A 9680-nucleotide genomic window follows, 5' to 3' on the forward strand; every position below is an offset into this window, starting at 1 on the left:
TTGATTTGAAGGGTGTTTTGATGAAGAGTTTGGATGACGGATCGATTAATCGTAATTATGCTTCCAGTGAATAAATTTAACAATGATCCATTATGGGAAATCAATATCAGGTTTGATTCTTGGTGAGGCATTATAACCCGAGTCAGACTTTTCCAGCACTTAAAGATGTCATGGTGCTAACACCGATAGTGAGACATTATAACCCGAGTTGAGCTTTTCCAACAATGACTGAATTTTAGAGATAAACTAGGAAATATCAGTTAACCGGAGAGGAAAGTTAGCTGCAAGGGTTGAGCCTTGTTGAATGTTACCTACTGCATTCAGAAAAGAAAATCTATTTCATTGACCGATCGAAATTGAGCCTAAGATTAAATCATCTCAATTGAATTCTTTATTTTATTTACTTTTATTTACTGTTACATCATTTCTCATTTACTATTTCTTTTTATTTTATTACTATCATTATTTCTTAAATCTCTATCTTTATTCTTTATTTTTGTAGTTGATTCAATCAAAATGATATTATGAAACTTCTTTACTCCATGTGATCAACCCCACTTCTCTATATTATATTTATTTATTTATTTATTTGAAAAATATAAATTATTTTATTTCACAATTTCATCGTTTTGTAAATACTATATAGTACTCGCCAAGTTTTCCATCTCAATAACAATTTGTAAAACAGAATGATATTAAAAATCAAATAACATAAATTTTAAAATACATATATTATGCATTGTAAATGACTGTTTTTGATTCATTCACTTGATGAGACTTCAGAAAATAAGTAAAAAGGTAACAGACTTCAACATATTAGAATGTTAAACGTGAAGCTTAAAATGTTGGGCACCCATCGACGGAAATCCCCTTTGCGGTGGGGCAATATGCTAGATCACAGTGCTCGGGGAAAATATCAGGACTGGCACCCCACCAGTTCAAACTCTTATTCTCAATCCCCAGTGCAAAGTAAAGCAGCACTGTCATGAACGCCACCCCTGCATCCAAAGCTGCTGATAGGATGTAGTTATATCTCTGCCACCATTGCTTTCGATACCTGAAGACGAAGAAGTTGAAGATCGTTCCAACAATAATCCAGGAAGAATAGTTCACTGTCGTTGCCGGTGGCATGTAGCCAGTTGCGCCTAAAAGCACCGGTAGATTGATAAGGGGATCCATGTCTGACTTGGGAATGCCTTGTGCAAGAGCCATACTACGACGGGTCCCAAAGCCCTCCTAGGAAGAACCAGTTCAGTGATGAGTACATCCCTTGCGAGCCGAAGATTTTTTTCGGTCCAACCAAACCCCAGATAACAGATGCGTCGAAGAAGACCCTATCGCTGGGGCATGTCCAAGGACTATTTGTTGGGAGAAGATTCCGATGGCATATGTTCTCGATAGAGGTTAGAAGCCACCAGGCCACTCCAAGGTTTACTGTTCCGGCTAACATAGTTCCGATGAACTGATATACAAATGCAACAATGGAACAGTGTAAGAGAATTATGAAGATAAATGCAGAGATATTAATCCATAGTAGTAAATTGTAATACCTGAACCAAGAACATTGATCTCGGAGGGATTTTCATATAATGGCCAGCTTGAAATCACTAAGAAAAGATACTGCCTGAGCCATGCTCATGTACCCATAGGTCTTGAAACACACATTGGTTATTGGTTGTCCAGGCAACATTACTCCCATTATATACTCTGTAATGATATTAAGCCCTGGTGTCTGCAAGGAAACAACATAAACAATCATCAATTGAGTGAAAGTTTTTAAGAACATTATCCTTGTTGATAAGAAAAATTGCCATCTTAAATTACTTGATTTGTCGTGGCAGTTATTATGCTGATAGGCAAAGTGAAAAAGAACGCAAGTGCAGCAGCAAATATCAGCCCCCACCAAGGCATTTGGACTTCTTTTTTAAGGAAGGTAAAGAGTGCAAGACCGACAAGAATGGAGGCAGCAAGAAGCCAATAAAACCACCATGAAGGTATGTCCTTGTATGTTCTCATTAACTTTGTGTGAACATCAGCCTTTTCCTTCGAAGAAGCTCGATATCGACTATAGATTTCCCTGTAATCAACTTGTTTTTTTTACCAAGGATGTATATCAAATGTAACAATGAAGTTTGCTTCTGAAATAACTAAACAATTCTTACCTTCCGTAGAACAAGGTTACATGTGTTACCGTGGAGGCAATAGTGGCGAACCCAAATCCATAGGTGATAGCAAAGAAAGTACTCAAATGGACCCTCCCTACCTTATCATACGCTTGCACGTCGAGCTCGAACTTGTCATTAACAATCGATGAAATGTTATAAGACTGACCTTGAGCAGTGAACAAGTCGGATGAATAAATGGGAAAAGTTTTCGCGTTGAATAGGTTAAGCCCCCAGTAAGAAACTGGCATCACAAGGTATATTATCAAGGCATATCCTATGAAGACGTTTACAATGGCGAAGAAAGGAGAAACAAGTGGGCTAGACAAGAAAGAGGAAACCGTCGTCCAGTCAAGCGTGAAGGCCCCTATGCCTAGACCGTTCATGCCTGAGCCGATTTGGTGGGCGGTCACTGAATGGGGGAAGGCCAAGCACACCCAAGAGATGCTTTGCAATGTTAGGAAGAAGTAACCCGGGAAAATATACCAGCATAAGCTACACACTAATGCAATCACAAAGAATTTCACTCGTGATATGCGGCGCTTGCCATCGTTGTTTTCTTCTTTTTCGTGCAAAGTCCTGGAATATAATGATCAGCAGTAAAATTCATCACAAGTGTACAATATTGTTGAATGTTTCCGATGAACAGAAGTATTTTACTGAAGACCAAAGCAATTACCTGAAGAGAGAAACTTGAACGAGGGTTGAGGGCCACCACATATGCGCCGGCTCGACTACAAACTTCCTCAGCAGCCCCGCCCAACCATATCCCATAACCTGTGTAGTGATGATAAGAAGCCAACTAGCGAAGAAAGAGATGTGCCTTCCATAAAACGCCTTGATAATGGTAACAATACCAACAGCATACACAGTGCCGTTTCCGAAAGCACTCCCGGCATTAGCAAATATCGTGATCAAAACGTGCTCCTTCATGTTAAACGGTCCCGGGTTAAGCGAGAACTCCCTCGAACCAAACCCGGGTATACGAAATTTAGTCGTGGGAAGAGCCGAAGCCATTAACCGTCCGATGGGGAGAGTCGCCACCTGGACAGTGATTTGAGTGATGACGAGCGGCTCGGTTCGGTAGCCGAAAAACTGGTTCAAGAAGGAAAGAAGGGTGCAAGAGAAAAGACCCAAGAACCACATGCGGAAAGTCCATACTGGGAGTGAAGGATCATCCGTGTTAGGCACCGTTAGACGAACTTCTTCTATGGGAGACAGCTCGCTTTCATCAACTACACCCTCCTCTTTGATCGTTTCCTCATCTAGTTTCGTTTTTGCTTCAATTTCCATAGCTCCCATTGTGAGCAATAATCAAAACCAAAGAGAAAAAGGAAACAGATGAAAGAGTGTTAAGCTTCAATGCCTTATTCTTGTTTAGCACATCAATGTCACCTTTTATTGTCCACTAAGCCTTTAGTTGTCCCCGAAAAATGTTCACTTTTATTGTGTTTATTTTAATTATAATTATCTTTTGCAAACCAAAGTTCGTTTGTGAAGAAAAAAACAAATCGTTTATTAGAAATGACGGAAAGAAAACTACATAATTATAAGGTCAACTTCTTCGATATCTATGATTTCTATGTGGTTGTTGAAGTTGTTTAATTCGATAATTGGTTGGCAAAGTTACAAACTAATGGGTTGATAACACAAAGGTAACATCAATTTTGAAATAAAAAACAAAAGCAGAGGTCATTGTTCACCGAAGTGTCTGACTAATTGTTACTGTTACTTAGTATTTAGCTGTTACTTAGTATTTAGTATTGATTATAATTATGTGAGCCATCACTTAATTGTTCATATACAGCCAGCCAGGGTGCATATAATGGGAAAAACGGTTAGATTCTGAAACTCCATAGATTCATAGCCTCGGGCAAGAACTAATGAAATATTAGATTGTTTCGGCCAGCGTTTATCTGAAGGAAAATATAATATATGGATTTTTTAATATTTTTCTTAATAATGTATTTTTTATTTTATTAATATTTAAAATATGTGTAAACTATAAATTTAGTTTATATATTTGAATTTAATAAATTTATTTTCATATATCGTTGGAATTAACTAGAATCAAAATTTTAAAAAATATATATATAACTAATATTGGTAAATTAATACTATAACTAATAAATATATAAATTATGCATTATACAATGATTAATGTAGGAAATTAACGTAAAATAATAAGGATATATTCGAGTTATATTAAAAAAAATACAATGTGTGGATTTAGGGTAAATGAAAATATGATAAAGTTATTATTATTATTGTTGTTGTTGTTGAACTATGTTTTATAATATTTGATATAACAAATTAAGACAAAATGTTTTTAGATTTTAATTGAATTTGTTCAAAGTTTTCAAAAATAATTCAAAGTCCATTAAAACTAGAATTTGAGCACAAAACGTTTTTCTGGTTAAGTAGTATCGATGTTGTTCTTACAGTATCGATACTGCATGAATAGTACCGATATTGTTCTTGTGGTACCGATACTAAAGGTAAGAGAAATATCGATATTCTCAAGGTAGTATTGATACTACCAGCTTGCTCAAATTCCAGAATGCAAAATAGGTACCGATACACAAAGGGGTACCAATATTACTTTACATAGTAGTATCAATACCATAAGCATAGTATCGATACCGTCAGGCCCAACGACTAGTTTTATTTAAAAATATTAAAGGAAGTACCGATACTCATTAAAGGAGTATCGATACTCCTTGTATTGGACAATTTTATTTTGCAAAGAAAACATCATCAATGGCTCCAAATAACTCCCAATAGCTAGAAACGGACACAAACACATTCCAACATATAAATACAAGTTCAAGACACTTGAAGAAGTGTTATCACACCTATCCAAGCAATCAAACACAAGAGAAGAGTTTTTCATTCCTATTTTACTTTCTCTTGTAAATGTTTTGTTCTTGTGAACTTTAATTTTGTAAACACCTATAAATTTGAAGGAGTTGAACACTATAAATTCTTGTGCAAAATTGTCTATACTTTCTTTCTCCTTATTCCCTAAACACAATTTGTCAATTCACCCATCTTGACACATTTTTCGGTTATCAATTTGAATTTCGTAAATCCTAACTATTATTATTATTGATTATTGATTATTATTATTATATGAAACTTTAATAATAACGAAAGAGAATTTCATGACATCCGCATAGGAAAGCTGTAGCCTTGCATTACTTTATAAGGCCGGTATTATCGAGGTAGATTGATTAATACCTTGGGCTGAACCAAGCTTCAATTCTCAACCATATGATTTCCCGCAACTATCACTTGTAATTTTCATCAACAGATCAATGAATAATAGGGAGGAGGGCAGCGGCGGATTCACTATAATTCTAGAATCTAGAGAAATATATTTTCTTTGTCTACTTTCAGCAAAGGTTTAAGGATTCTACATCCTGAAAAAGGCTTACGTGAAAGAGATCAACTATTTAATTTACAGCCATTTCGAAAATCTATTTTTCTTATACACATCAAACAATGTCAAAGTTAACACCATTCAAAAAATTAAAAAAAATGTTGAAAATTTCCATAAGAAATCGAAGAATTGACCAAAACCTATAAAAATGTACTATTCAATATACTGTATTATAATTATAACTTGACAAACAAAACAATACTATCAAATTGCTATTCAAATCACACAGAAGTTGGGGGAGGAACCTTAGCGTTCACCGCAACCTTACCATCCTGATTTAACGCTGGAACACCACCCACTGGTGTCATCAGTGCCATCGCTGGATATGGTGCCGCCATGTAATACACTTGTCTTTCAGCCCCATCATAAGCCACATGTACATAACCTGAATCAGGAACCCCACCCTTCGATTGCATAACTGGGATTCCCTTAGGGTAAGCACCAACCTTTGAGGCTGGAACAGCATTGTAAACCAGTTGCTCTCCGTAAACATCTTGAACAACATGCTGTACGCCGTAGTAAGGTTGACCGGTTGGTACGGTCACCTGTCGTATCGTTTGAGGCGGCTGGCAAACAGCAGCCGCGGAAGCTGGAATTAGGTAAACAGGTTGGTTTCCCGGGGGAGTGGCTGCAGTTACCGGATAAGCAGTGTTGGTCAAATACGCCGTTTGAATCGGCATTTGCAACGGAGTTGATACGGGTGCTGGTGAACTGGCGATTTTATCTGAAGTTTTAGAATAATCTTGAGTGTCGTAAGCTTTAGCATTTGATTCATCGATTTTTCTCTGCAAAATGCCTTGTTCTTGAGTAGCAGCGATATGCATCTTCTGTAACTCCTGGATCTGTCTCTGGATCTCCGCTGGAGACATCATCGGGCCCGCAATCACATGTCGGTCCTCCGATCCGCAGTCCGATCCCACCGTCACATCCTTTACAACAACCTCCTGTGGAATTGCCGCAACAGGAGGAGGGACAGAATCCTGCACATTCACTTTATCAAAACCGAAGAGCAAATCGGGATTCACTGCCGGCACCGCAGCAGCTGTAGGCGAATAGGCATCAAGATTCTGAATCTGAACCGAATTCAAGGCGTTAACGTACCATTGCCCCTCAGACTTCGGATCACTCCCTTCAAATCCTGGTGCCACCAACGGTGGGTTCAACGGGAATAAAAACAGCCTTAACTGGGGCGGTTTGGCTGATACACGATGCGTCTGATCATATTCCATCAGCATATGCTCCAGATCTTTATCATTCGTAACGGAAATCAAAGCGTCGAGATTTTCACCGGGAAGCCGATACTTTAAACAAACCTCATAATCCCCACCGTGGAGAGAAGATAAATTAACCATTATAGCAGAAAACTTTATGTTGCGATCAACGGCCAGGACCTTCGTATCTCCACCAACGTAAGCGAGATGGTTATCGTGTGAACGCGGCTGGATTTTGCCCCCATAACTGCACATAATCTTAACCTTATTATTAGCATTATTAGTAGTGTTCATCGACGGTGGTTCGTCCAATGACTGGTTTTCGCATTCAATTTCTCAAGAACGAGGTGATGAATCACCGGATTCTGGATAAGAAAAGTAGGGGAAGTTTTCCATGGGATTAATTTTGTGAGGATTGAGGGATTTATTCTTAGGGTTCCATTCAAAAATGAAAAACGGCGGAAATTGTAGTTTGATTATGACTTAAAGAACAATGTGGACGTAGTGGGCCTAGGCGCCCAGCTGGAGCTGGTTGGATTGCAAATAAATAATTAAGAAGCGTGAAATCAAATGTTTTTCTCCTATAGTAAAGTTTTTAATGAGAGGGTAATTCTAATTTTTAGTACTTAATTTTAATATTTATTTATAATATGATTTTTTTAGATATTTTTTTTATGAAATTAAGTATTTCATAATTTTAAATTACAGTTATTATAAGTAAATTTCAATTCTTATTTTTAAAATATTTAATGAATATTATCTCTTCAATTAAATGATAATTTTAAAGATTAAATATTATTTTTATCTCATTTTATTTTTATTAAATATATATAAATTGGATTCGATATTAATTAAAGACAGATTAAACCCGGGAAAAACTGCCGAGATAATGCATGTGGGAAACGTTAATTCCCAAAATAATGTACTAAGACTATTATTTCCCCAAATGGGTTGTTTGATACAGATAACATGCAAAGGTTGGGATTTCTCGACGTCATTAGGGAAAGGGTTTAGGGTGTCTCAGCGTCTTCAATTTACATTGGTTCAAAGTATCTCTCGACGTCTTCAACACATGCATGAAATGGATTGCTCGGCGTCTTATATGCAAATTATACGTTGTTTGGCAGCCATGTATGTTGCAGCTTGCATTCATTCAAAGGATTTGTCGGCGTCTTCAACACAGAATGTCCATGCATGAAAAGGATTACTCGACGTCTTCAATGTTCGTTCAAAGGATGTCTCGGCGTCCTCATTAATAAAAATTCCAATCAAACTTGGATTGCTCGGCGTCTTCTATGCTAATATATGTGCCCTACGGATGTTGCATGTGAGAACTGAAGCTGGTGCATGTCAGGCATGTGGACGTGAGCAGAGAAGGCGCAGGAATCTTGCATGCATTGGGATCTCTCTGCGTCTTCTTCATATTTCATGTGAGATGTCTCGGCGTCTTGTGCATGTGGCAGGATCTCTCGGCGTCTTCTTCATCAAGCATCATGCATGCACAGGACGTCAATAATTCAATGCAATGGACGTTTATAAGAGGGGTCGTGTTGAAAACATTTTGATATTTCGATATAACAAATTAAGATAAATGAATTTTAAGATTTTCCAAAAAGATTTTCTAAGTATATTCGATATAATTATTCGAATATCAAAATATTACTCCAAATCTTTCAAATATCATTTTTAATCCTTACTCAAGTATAAAATTAAGTTTTAGTCTTAAAATAATTTCAAAATAATTTTACAAAATATTTCGAACCATTTCAAAGCCAAAAAATTCCAGATTGCTCAGAGGGAACCGATTCCCCCCAAGGGGGTACCGATTCCCCCTGAATGGTTTGGCTCCAAGAATTCCAATATGCTCGGAGGGAACCGATTCCCTCCCCAGGGGTACCGGTTCCCCCCTATTTAACGATCGAAATATTTGAATTTTACACTTAAGGAACCGATTCCCTATGAGATGAACCGATTCCTCCCACGCTCCAAGTTGTTTTATTAAATGATTTCACACTAAAACGGCTCTATTATCTCCACTAATCATCCCCAACGTTCAGAAGTGATTCAAGGTGTATTTAAACAAGTTCTGAAGCCTTTGATCAATAAGAAATTATAGAGAAACATGAGAGAAAGCATCAAACACCAAGTTTGTACAAATCAAGCCAATTTTCCTTTCAATATTCATTTTGCTTTCAAGAACACCATTTGTAATTATTTTGAGTGTTCTTTTCTTGTTCTAGAATTTTGCAAACATCTTACCTTGTGAGGTTTTCCTTGTAAGTTTGCAAATTTGTGTATTTCTCTTTGAAAAAGAGTGTGCTCAAGAATTTGGGGTATAATTCTTGAGGGAGTTGTAAGGTTACTCTTTGTCCTCAAAAGAAAGAACAAATTAGTGAATTTGTTGGAAAATCCTTAGTGTGGATAGCTAAGGTAGTGGACGTAGACTTTGGTTGAGAAAGTCGAACCACTTTAAATCGTTGTGCAAATATTTTCAATTTTCTACAAAAGCTTCCACCAAAATTTTAATTGCCAATTCACCCCCTCTTGGCCATTTCCATCAATCGATTAACTCAACAATTGGCATCAGAGCTTGACTCATTTGAAGGTTTAACCACCTCTTGAGTAGATCCGGGAAGAGTTAAATCGATAAAGATGGCGTCCACTTCCGGTTCATTCTCCATTGAAGAATCTAGACCAATTGACGTGCCTCCACACTTCAATGGAACAAATTATCGTCGTTGGAAGAAGCTTATGATGATATTTATCCAAGCATTTGATATGGAAGCTTGGATGATGATCGAGAAAGGTCAACAAAATACAAAAGTTATGCACATGTTGTGTTGTGCAATTGATCCTAATGTATAT

General features: G+C 37.1%; 2 pseudogenes; both read right to left on the reverse strand.

Moving 5' to 3' along the window:
• Window positions 1-758: 758 nt before the first annotated feature.
• Window positions 759-3464, reverse strand: LOC120180281 (annotated as a pseudogene).
• Window positions 3465-5825: 2361 nt separating this feature from the next.
• On the reverse strand, window positions 5826-7226 carry LOC120180282 (annotated as a pseudogene).
• Between the last annotated feature and the right edge of the window lie 2454 nt (window positions 7227-9680).

The sequence above is a fragment of the Hibiscus syriacus genome, unplaced genomic scaffold (genome assembly GCF_006381635.1).
Source record: "Hibiscus syriacus cultivar Baekdansim isolate YM2019G1 unplaced genomic scaffold, ASM638163v2 tig00112491_pilon, whole genome shotgun sequence".
Classification (NCBI taxonomy): domain Eukaryota; kingdom Viridiplantae; phylum Streptophyta; class Magnoliopsida; order Malvales; family Malvaceae; genus Hibiscus; species Hibiscus syriacus.